Source organism: Budorcas taxicolor, chromosome X (assembly GCF_023091745.1).
Source record: "Budorcas taxicolor isolate Tak-1 chromosome X, Takin1.1, whole genome shotgun sequence".
Classification (NCBI taxonomy): domain Eukaryota; kingdom Metazoa; phylum Chordata; class Mammalia; order Artiodactyla; family Bovidae; genus Budorcas; species Budorcas taxicolor.
The window spans coordinates 103,462,798-103,483,325 of record NC_068935.1 but is presented as its reverse complement, the minus strand read 5'-3'; positions in this window follow the sequence as shown (position 1 = coordinate 103,483,325).

Sequence of the window (20,528 nt, the reverse complement as noted above, 5' to 3'; positions counted from 1 at the left end):
GCTGGGGGCAGGGACTCTAGGGCTGTGCCGCCTAGGCTAGAATCCCTGCATTACCCGTGAGCAGCCCGGAGACCTTGGACAAGTTACGTCCCTGCCCTGTGCCTGTTTCGTCCTCTGGTTGATGTGAGGGTCAGCATTCAGGAAGTGATTCTAACAGTGCCTGACACACAGTCAACAGTGAATATAAGCATTTGTGAAATTAAAATGGGGGCACGTCCCCCAACCTATGGAATGTAGAAGCTGTCTACTGAAGATTCAGGGCTGCTGATGGGCAGTCACAGGACAGTGAAGGACGAGAAGTTACCTCAGGAGGGGGTCCAACATGGCACCATAGGACAATCCTGAACATCCCTTCTCCCTTGGACACACCAAATCTACAGCTCCATATGGAACCATTTCCATAGAAATGTAGCTGAGCAGCTCCTTTACCTCAGCAGACCAGGCAAGAGCCACATCAAGGAGGGAAGGATGGGAATTGCCTGGTGGTCCGGTGGTTAGGACTTGGTACTTCCACTGCCGGGGCCCTGGGTTCAATCCTTGGTTGGGGGACTAGGATCCCATAAGCTGTGCAGTGAGGCAAAAACAAAAAGGGGAAGGAAAGGCTGAGACACACTGTCACCATAAACCCCACCCTGGCATGGCAACCCACCATCAGGAGGGAACTCACAAGCCTGGAGCTTCTCCTTGAAGGATGAGTCCCCCAAGTGCCTGCTTTGAACACCTATAGGTCTCACATCTGTGAGACCCAGAGTTCCATAGCAAACCAAGAAAGAGTTCTCTACGGGCTCATGCTCAGAGTTCAGTTCAGTCGCTCAGTTGTGTCTGACTCTCTGCAACCCTATGGACTGCAGCACGCCAGGCTTCCTTGTCCATCACCAAGGTAGCTCATCCTCAGAAGCAACTTCAAATTAAACATCCCACAATCTCCTGGCTGATTGCACTTGTTGGATATTCATCTCTGGCCTCTCTCACCGAAGGCTCGGAGGTCTGCCATTTATTTTGCAGTTTCCTTCCTCTCCCTCTTGAGATCTTTCTCCTTCCAACTCTCTTGTCTCAGCCTGGAGGAGTCCCAGACTGCCTGTGGAAAAGTCCAATTTCTCAATATTCTGGTTCCAGAGCAATTTATTTCCCCTGTATTCCAACTTCTCCATTCCGGATGCCGCCCTGCTCTGATTTTTCTTCATGGAAGTGTTGATGTGTTTTTCTGAACAAAAGCACCAGCCACCCTGAGTTTCCATCCTTAGTAACCTGTATGTGATCTTAATTAATCCTTATGATGCCTCATGAACCAAGTACCACTAGTAAACGCTTTTCATAGCTGAGTAGATCATGACCTAAAGAGATTGTCAAAAAGCCAGTTGCTCATGGAACTGAGATTTGAACCCAGCTCTGTTTGCCCTGCTCCTAACCATGACCCCATACTGCCTTCAGATACCAAAACAAAAAACCATTTTGAAGGAGACCAGAATTTCTGTGCCTTACTCTCTGAGTGACCCTAGGTTCAGCTAAAAACACTATGGCTTCTGAAAGTGAAGTGAAAGTGTTAGTCGCTACCACTCTAGAAAACAGTATGGCGGTTTCTCAAAAATTAAAAATAGAACCACCAGATGATCCAGCAATTCCACTTCTGGGTATTTATGCAAAAGTTTTGAAAGCAGAGAAGGGAGATTTTTCACATCCGTGTTCATAGCAGCATTATTCATAGTAGCCAAGAGGTGGATGCAACCCAAGTGTCCATCAAAGGATGAATGGATACAACGTGGCCTGTCCACACATTGGAATATCATTCAGCCTTAGGAAGGAAGGAAATTCTGACATGCGCTACCATGTGGATGAACCCTGAAGATGTTATGCTAAGTAAAACGTCAGTCACAAAAAGGCAGCTAGCGCAGGGAATCTATTTAACATTGTCCCCTTAAAAAATGCTTGGTCCATTTTATATGCCATGGTTTTTTCGACAGTTGAAAACTTTAAAAAATTAAAAATAAAAACATTTAAAACATTTTTGCTTCTCAAACGCTTAATGTTTAACCCACTCTCTGACCCTGCATCACTATTTTGAAATTTCCTTTGCAGAGCACAAGTCCTAGACTGGGAAATTGCTCAAGTTTGCCCAGGCCATCTCTTTACACCCGCTCTGCCCAACTATGCCAAGTTCACAGACTCTTAACACTTCCAGGGGCTCAAGACTCTTTAGAATCTGATAGAAGCTTCTACCCTCTCCCTACCTCCACACCCTGAATGCACACATGCATTGACACAGATAATTTTCCTTATGATTCCGATGATTCTGGGGCCTCCCTGTAGTCTTTCAAGGACCCCAGAGTGAGATCCCCTAAGTCTCTCACATCATAGAGCTGCCCCTGATGGGCTTAAAGATTTCACTGTTAGTCATCTGCCTTCCCTCTTGGTGAAATCAAACAAAGGGTGAGCTTCTTATAAAAAGGTCGTATGTGGCATCTCATCCCTTTAGAATGGTGGTATATTATCTGTGTGACAAGTCACTGTAAAACATCTCTATGTGTACAGAGTGATGTGTGTATGTGTACGTATAGTTCTTCTGTTGTTTTTTGTTTAGTTACTGTCGTGTCCGACTCTGCGACCCCATGGTCTGTAGCCCACCAGGCTCCTCTGTCCATGGGATTTCTCAGGCAAGAATACTGGAGTGGGTTGCCATTTCCTTTCCCAACACCTACCCTGCTGCTAAGTTGCTTCAGTCATGTCCAACTCTGTGCGACTCCACAGACGGGGGCCCACCAGGCTCCCCCGTCCCTGGGATTCTCCAGGCAAAAACACTGGAGTGGGTTTCCGTCTCCAATGCATGACAGTGAAAAGTGAAAGTGAAGTCGCTCAGTCGTGTCCGACTCTTCACAAGCCCATGGACTGCAGCCTACCAGGCTCCTCCGTCCATGGGATTTTCCAGGCAAGAGTACTGGAGTGGGTTGCCATTGCCTTCTCCCCAGAAGTGGCTACCAGATCAAATCTATACCAAAAAGAAAAAAAATCTACATCAGAAGCTCTTTTAATTAGCAGAGGTATCTTAGAAATATTAAGATATATGATTTAAGAACAAGGTCCTATGTAACATGGGAAACTATATTCAATATCTTGTAATAAACTATAATGGAAAAGAATCTGAAAAAGAATACATGTATATGTATAACTGAGTCACTTTACTGGACACCTGAAACTAACATAACATGGTGAATCAACTATAGTTCGATAATTAAAAAAGATTATGGACTCCTGGCACCCTCAGTGCCATGCTCTAATCCAGAGTTCCATTTGGCCCCCTGCCATCTCCCCATCTTCAGAGGACTGTGGTGCCTGAGCGCCCCCACCCCCCCCCCCCGAAATTTGGCTGACCCCGCCAAGAGAGCATCACTGTCAGAAGGAACCCTGCCTACAGAGTGCCTATCAGAGAACCTGCGGACGAGCAGGACGTTACCAAGCCTGCAGGAACAGGTCACAGTGCTGTCCTTATACCTGCTTCCTAACGCTCATCCATCCACCTGGCCAAATTCCACCCGAGATTTGCTTTTATTCTCTCACGCCACCTGGCAGTGGGTGATGAGGAAGGACAGGAAGGGCCTCAACCGATTTCCCTGGCACATTTCCAGGAGAGCAGGATCATCCTGGGGATACCCACCAGCAGTCCAAGTCAGACGAGACTTTGCTGTATTCAGGAATTAGACAGTGTCATTGAGACTCAGCCTCTCCCTCTCTGTCGCCCTGGCTTCATTCTTAGGCTCCCTACTGATGGTAAGATGGTGGCAGCGTCTCCTCATGTTTACTCTGGTTCAAGTTTGGCCTGCAAAATAAAGAGGATGTTTTCCTGAGAGCTCTAGTGAACATCCCCCGAGTGAGTCTGATTGCTATTCTGACCTGACTGGCATCAGGTGACCATTCCTGGTCCAGTCACTGTTGCTGAGGAAAGATGTTCCAATAGCTTGGCATGAGTCAAGAGCCACTCCAGGCAGGGGTGTCAGCCCCACTGGAATCCCATAGTTTGGGAGCAGTTAGGGGTGAGTGGCAGATGAAAGCTGCCTACAGCTTCTTTTCCACTCCTCCCATTGAGAGGTAGAGTCCATTTCCCTTCCCCATGAATCTAGGCCAGCCTTAAACCTTGTTTTAACCGGAAAAAATATGGTAAATTTCAAGGCTGGACCTTAAGAAATCTGTGGATACTGCTTTTGCATGTATGGAACGTGCCCTCATGGAATGCTCTAAGAAAGCTCAAGCAGCCGTTTGGAGAGGCTCACATTGGGGAGAATCTTGGAGCCCTGGCCAGTATCCTCAGCTGGACTCCCTGCCAGCACTCAGCATAACCTGCCAGCTGTGTGGTTGGAGCCATCTGAGACAGTCCAGACTGTAACAGGGAAGAGTCAATTTTGACTCTTTCATGCTAGATCTGTTTCTTTGACTTTTATAATCATACATGATGGCCTGTGTCAGAGAATCCTGCCCCCCTCTGCCTGACCCTTAAACTAAAGTGCCCACCTGCGAATGACTGTAAGAAAGATGAAACTAACACATCCCCCCTGCCTGAGGATTGCCATTCTAGGAGATATTTACAAGAATTAAATGGTCTTTTTTAGTTTGTTTCCTCACCTCCCCCATCTCCGATCCGTAAAAGAACCTGGCATCCAGACCCTGACAAGATGGTTATTTTGAGATGTTAGTCTGCTATCTTCTCAGTCAACTGGCTTTTTGAATAAAGCCATATTCCTTGCCTCAATATCTCATGTCTTGGACTCACTGACCTCTCATGCACCAAGCAGAGCAAGCTTGGACTCAGTAACAAGACCAGCTGGGCCTCCAGACACCACAAGGATCAGAAGAATCACCCAGTTGAGCATACTCACAGAATTATGGGAAATAATGCTTATTGTTGCTTGAAGTCATGAAGTTGGGGGAAGAGTTTTGTTACACAGCCATTGATAGCTGGTACACAGTGGCTCTGCAAGTGAAAATCAGAAGGGTTTTCCTAGAAATTAAAAAGAGTAAATACTAGATGGACAACAAACAGGAGTCCACCACAGCGACCTATTCTGTGTAGGTAACTGAGTCACCACTGATGGGCTCAGGAAGACACAGAATTTGCCACAGCAGCATACCAGTGCCCACTCACCAGTTTTGTCAGTGTCCTGAGGCAGTTGCTGTAGCAGCAGAGACAGTTTCTTGATTCCAAGCTCTGAGCTCCAGCAATGGATTTTTAAAGACAGCTGTTCCTTTGGGGGCTTCTGTGGCAAAGATGTTGGCCCTCCCCCACCGGCAGGTCACAATTGCAGGCTTCTGGGAGTCATTTTTGGAGTTCTGGAGACCCTGCCTAGAGTTATCACAACAGCCCTTCTGTAATGAGTTGGATGGTGGCTTCCCAAAAGCTATGCCTGGAATCTGTACGTGGGACCTGGTTTGGCAATAGAGGCTTTATAGATGTAATTAAGTTAAAGAGATGAGATGAGATCGTCCTGGATTACTGAGGTGGGCCCTAAATACAGTAATAGATGCCCCTATAACAGACAGAGGAGGAGAAAACACAGAGAGGAGAGGGCCATGTGAAGATGCGGGCAGAGATGAGAGTGATACAGCTACAAAGAATCCAGACAGCCACCAGAAGCTGGAAGAGGCAAAGGATTCTTCCCTAGAGCATCCAGAGGAAGCATGACTTGACCTCCAGGATTCTTGCCTGGAGGATCCCCATGGACAGAGGAGCCTGGCGGGCTACAGTTCATAGGGTCACAAAGAGTCAGACATGACTGAACGCACACACACATATCCCAATGCCAGTAAGAGGCTCCATCCACAGTCACCTAAAGAGCAGGTTGTATTTGTCTGCTTTATTCCTCCAAACTGGAACTCTACCTTTCAGCAAGATGTGTGTATGTGGGTGTATCTGTGCTTTTGTGTGTGCGTTTGTGTATGCATTTCTGTGAGTTTGTGTTTGTGCTTGGTGTTTGGATGTGTGTGTGTGTATTTATGTGTGTATGTATAAATATGTGTGTGTACTACATGCATATTTGTGTGTGTTTATCTGTGTATATTTATATGTTTGTGGAGAGGGGGCATCGGGAGAAGTGAAGTGCCTGTGGCAACTGTTAATACCATAAACTTGAGCTATTGTTTTCATAAATGGAAGGCTGGAGTTGGCCTCTTGCTGCTCCTTACCACTGCGCTGTTAAAATGACATCGCTCTGGAAGAATCCTTTCATTCTGCGAGCATAACCACGTAAACCAGGAGGAGCGAATTCCACTCCATGGGAACTCGCAGGATCTGCTTCGTCCGTGGAGCTCCTAAGCCAGAGCACGACAGCCCCTCGTGGCCTTTGTATTGGGGATCAAAATAAAAACTGAAATTCTCTGCTGGTACGGGGGACATCACCACAGTGCTTCTTCACACTTTCCCTGTGATGCCTATAGTGCTGGTTATTAAGCATGCATTTTGCACCTGAGGCTCTCCTAGGCCCTGGCTTGACTGAGAGGAGTCCCTCCCTGCCCGGGTCCTCAGGACGCTCCTGACCTGATGCTGGTGGCTCAAGCCAGCTCCATCCCTCCTACCTTGAGCCCAGGTCTAGGTGAGTGCTGTGAACCTGGGGCTCAGCCAGGCGATACAGCAAAGCCAGCCTTTCCAAGTGGGTTTAGAGGAACAAGAGGCAAAGAACTGAAGCTGAGCGGTGGGATGGGGGCTGAGGAAGGTGGGAGGGGGACAGCTGGGGGCACCCACAGCCCTCATTCCCCCCAGAAGTTCATTCCTGCTGGAGAGGATAGTTATTAGCGGCGGTATCAGCTTCTGAGTGCTCACTGTGTATCCTGAGTGCTGGATGTGTATCTTCACACCAAGCCTCACAGCAGCATAAATTATATTCCTGCCTGGTAAGGCCACCACGGCTGATGCTCCACTCAGGATTTCTCAGACCTGGTGCTGCCCCACGTTCCCTGCCTGAGTCTGGACTTTGGGAATAGACACAGCTGATTCCAACCTCCTCCCTGCCTGGCTCTGTCTGCGATCAGGGGTGCCTGGGCTCCGGTCCCTGCTTCCCTCCCTCCTTGAGGCTCAGAGCATGCTGGTCGCCAACAGGGCTGGGACTCCGGCAGCCTCTGCTGATTCCTCTGTCATTCATCACGCGGGGCTCTCTTGGATGTCTGCGTTGAGAAACAAATGTTTTTCCCCTTTAGTAAATCAAGTGAAACATCACACACGGGGACAGCTGGTTAGAGCACAAGCTACTGCTTTTCTCCAAGGTGAGGACATTGAAGGCACAAAATGTATGCAGGGCCGTGCATGGGCAGTGCCCAGCCTGCCAGCTCAGCACATCCTGGCTCCCTTCCCCGCACCCCTTTGCCTTGGGCTCCAAGCCAGCTGGGCACCATGTCTCCCTCCCCAGCCCTTGAGGAAACAAGGTCGTCTTTCTGGCTGCTTACCCGGACACAAGGCAGGCTTGGCAGACACAACCCCTCCAGGTGCCTCCTAATATCTCAGCTTGTTTGGACTCTCCTCTCTCGTTCTTGAAACCAGAAATCTCCCCAACATGGCCCCTGCATTAGAGCGAGGAAATGGGGGATAGGAGTGTATAAAGCAGGTTTGGGCTGTAGACTAAGCGTGCTACTGGACTCTTACAGCCTCTGCTCTTTCAGTTGCTCTTTCTCCTCTCTATCTTCAAGCTCTTAGACCCAGGCTCCCAACTGTCAAGACCTACTTTTAAAAATATTTTTTGTGGCAGTCATTTACACTTTAGTATAAAGTTAACTGTGAAGTAATTCTCTGTCTGGAGGATTTGCACTTACATCTTTCTGGATGGAAATCATTCCTTAATGGGAGATGTGTCCCCATTAAAGGGATTTTTGACTCCTAATCTCATAAGGCAGAGAGGCATGGGTGAGGGGGCAGGGTTTGATGCTCCTTCAGACTGAGACTCCTACAACTTCATCTACTTGTCCTGCTTCCAGACTGCCTAGCTTACATCAACATCTGCCCTCTCTGCTCTCTTACTCTCTCCAAGCTTAAGTTGATCCTGGGGTTTGAGAGCTTTTGGTGACTCACCTTGGTGATTCATGTAAGAATCGTAAGATTTCAGGGCTGGTGGGAACGTGGAAGTCAAATAATGCAAGTTTCTAGATGAAGAAACAGAAACTCAGATTAAGGGAGAGGTGAGATGCCTAAGATCCCATGGCAAGTTATAGCAAAGGTGGGGACCAGACCCCAGATTTCCTGGCTCCTAGCAATGTCCTTTTTACCAAGACCTGGAAATAACTCTCAACCAAACACTGGCACCATTTGCAAAATGAAGTCCAGGCAGAAGCTGTCTGCTTTGCTGAACCACAGAGCATGTATCAGGGGTCTGGCCCTTCCAGGGTTAATGACACAGGCAGCCTCTGTGTGGCTTGGGAGGAATGTTCCTAGAAGAATTCTGTCTAGAAGAGGAGGCCCAGGGAGCGCTCCTTATGGCTACAGGGTCGAGCAGAGCCCTCTGTTTTCACCGTCCAAACACCTCTCCTCTATTTGGCAACAGGGGTCTTTGATTTTGTTTTCCAAGCAGCCCGGAGCCCCTTGTGCTCCCAAAGCAGAGTTGCCCTTGGCGGTTGCCTCCAGGCCAGCCTTCTGAGTTACTTCCTTCTCACCTCAGCACCAGGCCCCCTCATCTATTTGAAATCAACCTTGACCTAAAGTTGCCTGGAATCATCCCAGGAGTACAGGCCAAAGGCAGAGGACCAGAATCAGTATGTGGTCTAGTGGATCAACAGACAATAGCCACAGACCACCTGGGTTCAACTCTCCCCTCTGCCGCCTCCCCGCTCTCTGTCTTCGGGCTGTTTGCTTAACCTCACCAGGTCTGAGAATCCTCCTTTGTCAGGTAGGAATCATTCTGGGACCCGCCTCCCAGACTCTCGCGACAGTTCAGTGGAGTCAATACATGGAAAACATTTAGAACTTACATACTAGAACAGTGTCCGCATGTAGTAAGTGCTAACTTAAAGTGACTCATAATATCTTTGCCGCCTCCTCTCAGAACCTCCCAGATGTCTCTCCCCTATGAAACTCAGCACTCTGAGCTTTGTTTTGAAAGGAGGGGTGGGGATAGGATATGTTAAAAGGAACCTGTGTGGAAATATGTGAGAGTTATCTGAAAAAATTGAAATGTACCAGCCATACCCACTTCATCCTGACATCAAGCCAAACCAAGGCAAGAAAACTAATAAGATAAATAAGTCCTTATGTGATGTGGAAAGATAGAGAGAGACATGAAGGGAGGGAGGGAAAGGGAGAAGCAACAGCAGAAGCAGGACATGGAGTGTGGGGTCCTCTCTGCTCTGCCCCCCAAAATTAGCATTATTGTGCGTGTGTGCTAAGTTGCTTCAGTCATGTCCAATTCTTTGCAACCCCATGGACTATATCCCGCCAGGCTTCTCTATCCATGGGATTCTCCAGGCAAGAATACTGGAGTGGGTTGCCCTGCCCTCCTCCAGGGGATCTTCCCGACCCAGGGATCGAACCCGAGTCTCATGTCTCCTGCATTGGCAGGCAGGTTCTTTATCACTAGCGCCACCTGGCATCTGGTCATTATTCCTTTTCTTTTTGACGTGCTCTTTGTGGCTAATGTACAGGTTAGTGCTGAGAAACAAAATAATGAGGAAAATGAAGTGGGATGCTCTGAGGGAGCCAGTGGTACATAAATATTTTAACTGTCCAACGAACTTGAATTCTGTGCACACCACCACCTTCATTCTCGCCCCTTACTGTGTGGTACTGCACCTGGGTAGCTCTGGGCTGGCCACCAGCGTGGTCCAGAAACCTCACCTCTTCCCCTTCTACAGGCTGAGTATTGATTCTCAGGCTGGGGAACCACCATGTGAAAGCTGCTGTCCGGGCTGCTGTGAGGGCCCCCCGTGGCCACAGTTTGGTGTTTATGGGCTGAGGGCAGATTGAGCGGCCAGCTGTCTGCAGCAGGAAAGTCCCTTGGCCGAAAAATATATCCCCTACTGTCCTGTGGTAAATGCCTGAAATTCCACCATTAGCAATGCATTCCTTTGGGTATGCCACACCATTCTGAGGCCACAATTTTCACGTAAAAATGCCCCTCTGGGGAGTAACTCGTGAAGACCCTGACACTTAAGATGAAAGAGTATTTCCTGAGAGAGAAGGTGAACATTGGCTATCTTGCTGGTGGGAGAGCGGCTGGGTTCAAGGGGAGAAGGCGTGTGGAAAAAGGGCTGTGGCTTGGAGTGCTGAAGGCAAACTTGGACAGCTGGGTTCTTATAACACTTTTAAAACATAGCCTTAAAGTCTTTGACGCTCCTTCCAATGAGAGGTGGGGTTTGTCGCCTCTCCCCTTGAATCTGGGTGGGCTGTGACTGCTGAAACACCCTTTGTAACCTCTGAGGTGTTCAGTCATACAAGGTCATGAAGCTTCCTCCTGATTCTCTGGAACATTCACTTTGGGAGTACCGGGTCCTCAGGTCAGAAGCATGACTACTCTGAGACCTCATGCTGGAAAGCTCACTCTGAGACCAACCTGCCAAGCAGCCCTGCTGAAGTTCTAGATATGCGAGGAAAGCCTCCAGAAGCAGAAGAGTTGTGCCATCAAGCCCCGCCCAAATTCCTGACCTATGAAATTGTAAAATAGAAAGAATCAGTTGTTTCTAGCTGCTCAGGACTGTGGTAGTTTCTTCTGCAGAAGAAGCTAATAGAACAGCCAGTAGGCCTCAACAGAATTGGGGCTGGTGGGGATGGGGCTGGATTTGCCCACAGGACGGCCTGAATCCCTCAGAAACCAGCTACCTCAGTTCCCTGGAAATAATGCTGAGCCCACACTTGGGGCCTTCCAGCCCACGATGGGCCATTATCTCCTGGAGCAGAAGAATTTGGGGAGTTCTCTACAGATAGGGACATTGACCTTCCAAGATGCAAGGCAACCTGCTGTTCCCCTGGTGTCCATGATGGGACCTGGTGTCTGGCCCTTCAGACTCCTAGAGGAGCAGTGTGAGGTTTAGTGAGGAAAAGCATAGGTGTGGGCTCAGGAGCTAGAAAGGCCCGGGTTCGAGACCTGACTTAAGTCTAGAAGAGGGTGGAAGGAGCGAGGAGAAGCCTGATCCGTAGATAAGGCTCCGCATCTCCAGCCTGCTGGGTGGCCACACACAGGGCAGTCAGCAGCATTGTGGCAGCCAGTCACTCCGGGCTGGTCACAGCTGGGCTCCTGTCACCAGGAAATCTTTTCACTCACAGATGGACAAGTTCTGTTAGCACCTTGTTGCTGTTCTGGAAAAATAGAGACTGTTCATAAGGGGGAGAAGATGGAATTTTTTAAAAAAAGAGAGATTATGATGGGCATGGACATAATATCTTTTTTCTCCTAAGTGGCAACCACTTGATTTGTTTATGGCCCTGTGGTGTTTTCCAGACTCTTGCTTCCTCAAATCCCTTCTTTCCATTCTGACCTAGTTTGGGCTCCCTCAGAAGCAGACTCAGAGCGAGATTTGAGCTTAACTGGTTTGTTGGGGAGGAAACTTAGTGGTATAGTGGAGGCCAGCCAGGAAAGGGAAGGTTGCGTTATCAAGGGAATAACTGCCACAGGCCACGGCGTTCAACACGCCTGTCTCCGAGTCTCCTACCTCGGGGCCAAAAGCTGACTAATTATCTTCTGACTCCTGTGGGCACCTGCTGAGAGCTTGGCCTGCGTGGGGCCAGGAGCAGGCCCTCCTGTCCAATGGAGGTCACCTGAGCACACAGAGGACCCTGCTGATGTGCAGACACTGGGAGCGCAGGGCCATTGGGGCCACACCTGCGCCTGCTGTAGGCTCTTTCCCTTCGGACCTGTCCCTGGCCTTCCCGGTGGGCCCTTTATTCACACACGATCAGCTGAGGATTCATTTGCCACAATCTCGACAATCCATCTCTCACCTCAAATGCAACGAAAGTCGCCGTAATCCCCAGTTTCTCCTTCCTGCCTTGGAGACAACAGAGACAGCCTCAGAGAGCGGCAGGGGCAGGACGGAGCCACCCCTTCAGCGTGGGGGCAGGACTCCCTCCCCCCACCATCCCTCTTTCTCTTCTGGCCCTGAGAGGGCGCAGACCCTGGCCACTAGCCGCCCTTGACTGTCTTTCCAGAAAGGCCTTGTCCTATCCTGCGCACCCCTCAGACCCTGCGCCCCAGAGCCCGAGGGCCTCCACCTTCCTGCTGGTGTGCCCCGGGCCTCACCTCGCTTTGCTAAGCCTCCACGCTCTGTCGAGTTGGGCCCAGCTGTCATTGCTGTGGCCAAGCCTTGACACGGAGTGCTGAGGTTTGTTTTTATTTTCCGTTTCCAAGGCGCCTTCTCTCCCAGGAGCAGGAGGTGCTGGGGAAGCTGTAATTTGCTAAACAGGCATTAATCTTCACATCAATCCCGAGAGGCAGGTAGAGCTTCTCGGTCAAAACACACAGGGTTGTGATCAGACGTGGCTGGCAGGATAACGCGCAGATATTTGCACCTCTCCAGCCCAGCCCCGGCTCTCCCCACTGGCAGCTGCCAACCTCACCCCTGGGCTGTGGCCCACAGAGAACGTTGTCTTGGGAGAGCCAGGCATCAAGGCCATTCTGCTGCTCTCCCCCTGCCCCCTCAGTCTCTCTCCGGCCTTCCCCTCTCAGACAGGGTCACGGAAAAGCGGCATAGCCTTGGAGGAAGGCAGAAGACCTGGGTGTGAATCTTGCTATGTCACTTTTTTTCCATTCCACAAATATTAATGAGCCCCTGTTAGGTTCCTGGCACTTTTGGGTTCTGGGAATACAGTGATAAATGTTGGGGTTTCCGGAGGATCAATTAATAATACTCCTTTCTTCTCCTCCCGGCCAATTGAGAAATAGACATAGAAGTCCAAAAGGTGGAGTTCAAAATGTTCTTTATTACAGAGAAGGCTATATTGGCAGATAGGGCTTGAGATCTATCACAATTGTCTTGCTGACACTTGCCCCAGCATTGATCTGACCTGCTCAGCCCCAGGCAGGGCTGAGGTCCACAGGGAGCAGAGATGATGTGCTCTTTGGTGGGGTGGGGGGAGGAGAGCTGCCTTCCAAAGGGAACCCAGAAGGTGCTGAGACTATCCCCCACCCCAGGGCCTGGATTCTTTGCTCCAACTCATTGCTTTGTTAGGGTCCCCCGAAGGTAGCCCCTGGGATGAGGATATGAGTGCACAGAGGGTATTTGGAAGGGGCCGCTAGGGAACATGGGGAGGGCATGTGGCCACAGGCCAAGAGTCACAGAGCCTGGCACATGCTAAGTTGTCAGTAAATGATGGTTCTGTTCATCTCTCATTCTGCAGGCGGGAACAGGTGACCCTCGGATATGGCAGTTTGACTGCCACATAATCTGGCTGCTTGGAGGGTGGGGTGGGGACAGGGGATATTAATGGCTGGCACTTGGGCTCCACCACCCCTGATCAATAGCGACAGGGCAAAGATGAGGGTGGAAAGGGCAAAGGCGGGGTCATTGTCAGGGAGCCACAACCCCTGCCTGTGATTCGAGGGGGAAATACCATTACTAAGTGACTCTCAAGGACTCTAGATTTCACCTCTAGTTCCTAGGCCTAGAGAGTTCTGTGACCACCAAATTTGGTCTCAGAAATGTTGCAGCCTAGATGGGCACACACATGCATACACAAGCATATACAAATACAGACGTGCACACACAGACAGGCATGTGCGCACACACAAATTACCCGCATTCACAAATACTTATGTTCTCAAACATATATACAAAGGCACACACACACTCACACACACACACATTCATTCACCCACACATACTTTTTCTGCTACTTGCTGTGATCTCATTAGGCAGGAAAGGTGTTAAAGGGCAGCCCTAGGGACATGGCCTCTTCAACAGGACTCTGTCGGTGAGAAGGTCTGTACCCTCCCTCCTACCCGCAACTCCCATCCTCCCATTCCCCAAGAACTAGTCAGGAAATAGGCCTGGTGCTGACCTCTGCCATTTCTCCCACAGATTCACAGCTCCAGAGGTGTCCTAAGTGAGGGCCTCTCCCCTGGAGCATGACCGGGATGCCCAGCTGCTGTGGCAGGCCCCCATTCGAGAGAAAGGTAAGAACAAGGCTCAGGGCCAGGCCCCTGCTGGGAGGACCTGTGCTCTGGGCTCCAGGCTGGTGCTCGCCAGTCAGCCATGCACTTCCTCAGTGTACACTCAGAGGCCAACGTGTCTGCCCACTGGACCAGGCCAGGGTCACTACACGTCTTTGGTACTGGACAGGCTTCAGCACAGGCAAACGGTGCCAGGAATGTCCCCCTCCCCCCCCCCCCCCCCCCCCGGCCTTGACCTTATCCAATGGCAGGTCAGCCTGGCACAGAAAGGCCATGTGGCCCTCATGACCAATTTAGCTATAGCCAAGGAAAGGGCGTTTCTAGGGACTGGCGGTTCTGTGGACACTGCTGGTCAAAGGGAGAGAGATTGTGGTCATTGAGAGGACAGGAGGGAGCAAAGAAGTTACTGCTTTTAAAACTATGGACACTGGTCTCATTTTAAAAAGTGAGCGGGAAAGGAGCCAGTTTTTCTAGACCTGACTGTTTTTGGTTTCGCCTCCTTGAATGGCTGCTGTGGGCGCCCCCTGTGTTTTTCAGTCTGGCAGCGGGTGAAGTAGAGATGGAGTCTAGAACATGCCAGATTGGGCTTCCTCGGTGGGAGAGGTATGTCCATCAGCCTGGCAGGAGGCGAAGCCACCCAGCCTGGGCAGTGGCCCAGTAACCAGCTACCTCCTAGGGAAAGGGGTGTGTTCTATTTGTTTGCATTAAACTCAACCCCCAGAGAATCCCCCCGCCCGCCCCCCTCTTCCACCCATTAAAATGAGTTTACAATCTGGGAACCTCTAGTTAGAAACAAGATCAAAGCTTTCTCTGTTCCACTCGTTACTCCCACCGTCAAAAAGCCCCCAAAGGGAATGGAAAGAGAACTTTGTTTTTCTGGAGGAGCATTAAGGTCAAGGTTGGAAATTGTTCTAAGCTGGAATCAGCCTAATAATAAACCACACGTGTCCCCACTGGAAGCTCAGACGGGTACTCCTCATTTGTTGTTGTTTACTTACTAAGTCATGTCCAACTCTGTGGCTCCATGGACTATGGTCCACCAGGCTTCTCTGTACATGGGACTTTTCAGGCAAGAATACTGGTGTGGGTTGCCATTTCCTTCTCCAGGGGATCTTCCCAACCCAGGGATGGAACCCGTGTCTCCTTCATTGACAGGCAGAGACTCCTTACCACTGAGCCACTGGGGACGCCAGGTTTCTCATGAGGACCACCAAAAGCTGAGATGTGAGGTCCAAAAGCTGAGATATCAGAGTCCCCCAGTGGTCCCTGATAGGATTGCACCCCCGCTGCCTCAGTGGGGACCTGCCCAATGGTGTTTCCTTTACTGACTGTGGCCCATTCCTGGCCCCCAGACTGTGGTCAGCGAGGAAGCTCTGCTTCTGGGGGTCTGGCTGTCAGCTGGAGCAAACGGCTAACTGGACCATGGCTCTGGTCCTCTGAGGGCTGGCTTGGGCTCCATGACATGTTAGCTGAAGATTCCAAGAGCAGCAAGTGGACGAGCATGGCCATGCAAGTGCTTTTTTAAACCCTGGCTTGCCATACTGTTTGCGACTTGCCAAACCAAGTCAATACCCAAGTTCAAGGTCGGCGTGGGAGGGTGCTACCAAAGGATTCACGTGAAGTCGCTCAGTCGTGTCCGACTCTTTGCGACTCCATGGACTGTCGCCTACCAGGCTCCTCAGGCGACAGTCCATGGAGTTTTTCAGGCAAGAGTGCTGGACTGGGTTGCCATTTGGGGCCAATTTTGCAATCTGTCCATCACAGGCAGAGGGCGCCACCTAGCCTAGTGAGGAGGGTTTACTGGCCTAGTCTTCCCCGGGCCACACTATGCTGTGAGTTTATGCAGGATATAACTGGGTTGGACTTATTTCCCCAGCCCCAGATGGGAACACAGGGCAGGAGCGTAGAAGAGGCTTGTTGAGGACGGAGTTGGATATTGAATGCACATCACTTCTGGCGGCCCTGGGACCAGTGAGAAGTCTTGAGCCTCATCCTGACTCTCCAAAGCCCTCTATGGCCTGGGGGCCCCATCGGGTGTCCTTGTTCCAGACCAGGGACACCTAGGGCTTGTGCCGACAGATGATTATTTTCACTTCTCTCTTTTGAAAAATGGCCCATGTTTAAGGATTCATAAAACTTAGGGAATGCATCACTGAGCCTATAACGCCGTGAGAGCTCCATGTAGGGAACGACTTAAAAAGAAGATTCATCAAACTAATTACTTCTCCCCCCGCCCCCACCCCCACCCCGCCCCTCTTTCCGCTTGGCCTGCTTAGGAAGATGTACGGCCTCATCCGTCATCGGCTGGGCTGCTGCGAAGCCAAACTCCCGGGCCTGCTTGTGTGGGAGGGGCAACACCCTGAGCCTCGATCTTTCTCTGGCCTTCTGGGCAGACAAGAGTTTTTCCTGCTGATTCATCTATTCCAGAGGCCGAACAAGGCCAGGACGCCTAAGGAGTTGGGTGAGGGAGGGAGTCGGGGGAAGCAGTGCAGGAAGGCTGTCTGGCATCCGTCTCTGAAGCAGATGCTATGCATCCCTGTGGGATGGTCCTGCTGTGTCCCCTGGGCCACCTTTGGGTGCACCCGCCACCATGGTAGACAGTGCCTGAGCCTGCTGACCGCTTCCCACCTCAAATACCTACCCCTCCCTCTCTGCCTCCCTGCCTCGGACTTTCTGTGGAGTCACCGGAGCTTGCTTGGTAGAGGACAAGGCTCCGTGCCAGGATTTCACACCACCAGAGGCAACTGCAGTCAGGGTGGAGGGAGAGTCTGTGGATAAATACTGCAGCTTCACAGCTGTAGTGGGCTGGAGGGTGGCCCCCAAAAAATAGGTCCACAGGGAACCTGAAAATGTGACCTCTTTTGGAAAAAGGGTCTCGTAGACATAATCAAGTTAAGGGATCCTGAGATGAGATTATCCTGGATTATTCAAGTGGATCCTGAATCCAAAGATAATCACCCTTAGAGAAGTGACAGGGAGAAGACACATAGAGGGGAAGGTGACTTGAAGATGGAGGCAGAGATTACAGGGATGTGTCCACAAGCCAAGGAAAACCAAGAAGTGTCAACAGTCCCCAGAAACTTGACGGAGAGGCCTGGGATGGACTTTCCAAGGCCTCCAGAAGGAAGAGATCCCACTGACACCTTGATTTCAGACTTGCACCCTCCAGAAATGTACGTGTGCACTAAGTCACTTCAGTTGTATTCGACGGTGTGACCCCATAGACTGTAGCCCACCAGGCTCCTCTGTCCATGGGATTCTCCAGGCAAGAAGACTGGAGGGGGTTGCCATTTCCTCTCCAAGGATCTTCCTGACCCAGAGCTCTAACCTGTGTCTCTTATGTCTGCTGCATTGGCAGGCAGGTTCTTTACCCCTAGTGCCACCTGGGAAGCCCCCAGAACTGTGAGGCCATCAATTTTTGTTGTAAACCACCCAGTTTGTGGTACTTTGTCACCCAAGCCCTAGGGCACTAATACAGATGTCCTCAATGGGATGATTCTGAGATGTGTTCAAAACAGTTCCAAAGAGGGTCCCTAACAGGATAGGGCCCCAGTTGCCCACAGGGACAACCAGCTCATCTCTATACCCCTATCAGCTTTTTAATCCTGCCTCGTTGCCCTGCTGGGGTTTCCTGGGAGTGCTTCCAAGTAAACCACCTGCACCCAAGTCCTTGTCTGCTTTGGGAAGCACTCAAACTCGGGGCATACAGTCCTGTACCACGTGTTTCTTCATTAATTCATCCCATCATCATTTGTAAGGGAGGCAGTACAGAGAGTGGCTGTAATAGACCAAATAATGGGTCCCCAAGGTGGCACTAGTGGTAAAGAGCCTGCCTGCCAATGAAGGTTCAATCCCTGGGTCAGGAAGATCCCCTGGAGGAGGGCATGGCCACCCACTCCAGTATTCCTGCCTGGAGAATCCCATGGACAGAGGAGCCTGGCGGGCTACAGTCCATGGGGTCGCAAAGAATCAGACACGGCTGAAGCAACTTAGCACACACACAAATATATCCACATCTTAATTCTCAGAACTTGCAAGTGCTACCTTATATGGCAAAAGGGACTTTGCAGATTGTGATGAAGTTAAGAATATTGAGATGGGAAGATCACCCAGGCTTACTCAACTGGGCTGCATATACTCACAAGAGTCCTTCTAAGAAGGAGGCAGGAGGCCAGAATAGTGGGAGGACAAAGTCATGTGACCATGAAAGCAGACTTTGGAGTGACTCAGCCACCAGCTAAGCAATATCAGCATCATCTGGAAGCCAGAAGGAGCAGAGACTAGATTCTTCAGAGCCGTTAGAAGGGACCAGCTCTGTCAGCACTTTGATTATAGCCCCATAAGACTCATTTCTGAAGGTTGGCTCTAAGCCAACTTTCTCACTCTCCTCTTTCACTTTCATCAAGAGGCTCTTTTGTTCTTCTTCACTTTCTGCCATAAGGGTGGTGTCATCTGCATATCTGAGGTTATTGATATTTCTCCCAGCAATCTTGATTCCAGCTTGTGCTTCATCCAGCCCGGCATTTCTCATGATGTACTCTGCATAGAAGTTAAATAAGCAGGGTGACAATATACAGCCTTGACGTACTCCTTCTCCTGTTTGGAACCAGTCTGTTGTTCCATGTCCAGTTCTAACTGTTGCTTCCTGACCTGCATACAGGTTTCTCAAGAGGCAGGTCAGGTGGTCTGATATTCCATCTCTTTCAGAAATTTCCACAGTTTATTGAGATCCACACAGTCAAAGACTTTGGCATAGTCAATAAAGCAGAAATAGATGTTTTTCTGGAACTCTCTTGCTTTTTCGATGATCCAGCCAATGTTGGCAATTTGATCTCTGGTTCCTCTGCCTTTTCTAAAACCAACTTGAACATCTGGAAATTCACGGTTCACGTGTTGTTGAAGCCTGGCTTGGAAAATTTTGAACATTACTTTACTAGCATGTGAGATGAATGCAATTGTGCGGTAGTTTGAGCATTCTTTGGCATTGTCTTTCTTTGGGATTGGAATGAAAACTGACCTTTTCCAGGCCTATGGCCACTGCTGAGTTTTCGAAATTTGCTGGCATATTGAGTGCAGCACTTTCACAGCATCATCATTTAGGATTTGAAATAGCTCAGCTGGAATTCCATCACCTCTACTAGCTTTGTTTGTAGTGATATTCCTAAGGCTCACTTGACTTCACATTCCAGGATGTCTAGCTCTAGGTCAGTGATCACACCATCGTGATTATCTGGGCTGTGAAGCTCTTTTTTGTACAGCTCTTCTGTGTATTCTTGCCACCTCTTCTCAATATCTTCTGCTTCTGTTAGGTCAATACCATTTCTGTCCTTTATTGAGCCCATCTTTGCATGAAATGTTCCCTTGGTATCTTTAATTTTCTTGAAGAGATCTCTAGTCTTTCCCATTCTATTGTTTTTCTCTATTTCTTTGCACTGTTCACTGAGGAAGGCTTTCTTATCTCTTCTTGCTATTCTTTGGAACTCTGCATTCAGATGCTTATATTTTTCCTTTTCTCCTTTGCTTTTCACTGCTCTTCTTGTCACAGCTATTTGTAAGGCCTCCCCAGACAGCCATTTTGCTTTTCTGCATTTCTTTTCCATGGGGATGGTCTTGATCCCTGTCTCCTGTATAATGTCACGAACCTCATTCCATAGTTCACCAGGCACTCTGTCTATCAGATCTAGGCCCTTAAATCTATTTCTCACTTCCACTGTATAATCATAAGGGATTTGATTTAGGTCATACCTGAATTGTCTAGCGGTTTTCCCCACTTTCTTCAATTTCAGTCTGAATTTGGCAATAAGGAGTTCATGATCTGAGCCACAGTCAGCTCCCAGTCTTGTTTTTGCTGACTGTATAGAGCTTCTCCATCTTTGGCTGCAAAGTCAGTCTGATTTCGGTGTTGACCATCTTGTGATGTCCATGTGTAGAGTCTTCTCTTGTGTTGCTGGAAGAGGGTGTTTGCTATGACCAGTGCGTTCTCTTGGCAGAACTCTATTAGCCTTTGCCCTGCTTCATTCTGTACTCCAAGGCCAAATTTGCCTGTTACTCCAGGTGTTTCTTGACTTCCTACTTTTGTATTCCAGTCCCCTATAATGAAAAGAACATCTTTTTGGGGTGTTAGTTCTAGAAGGTCTTGTAGGTCTTCATAGAACCATTCAACTTCAGCTTCTTCAGCATTACTGGTTGGGGCATTGACTTGGATTACCTTAATATTGAATGGTTTGCCTTGGAAATGAATAGAGATCATTCTGTCATTTTTGAGATTGCATCCAAGTACTGCATTTCAGACTCTTTTGTTGACCGTGATGGCTACTCCATTTCTTCTAAGGGATTCCTGCCCGCAGTAGTAGATAAAATGGTCATCTGAGTTAAATTCACCCATTCTAGTCCATTTTAGTTCGCTGATTCCTAAAATGTCAATGTTCACTCTTGCTGTCTCCTGTTTGACCAAAGCAAAAACAA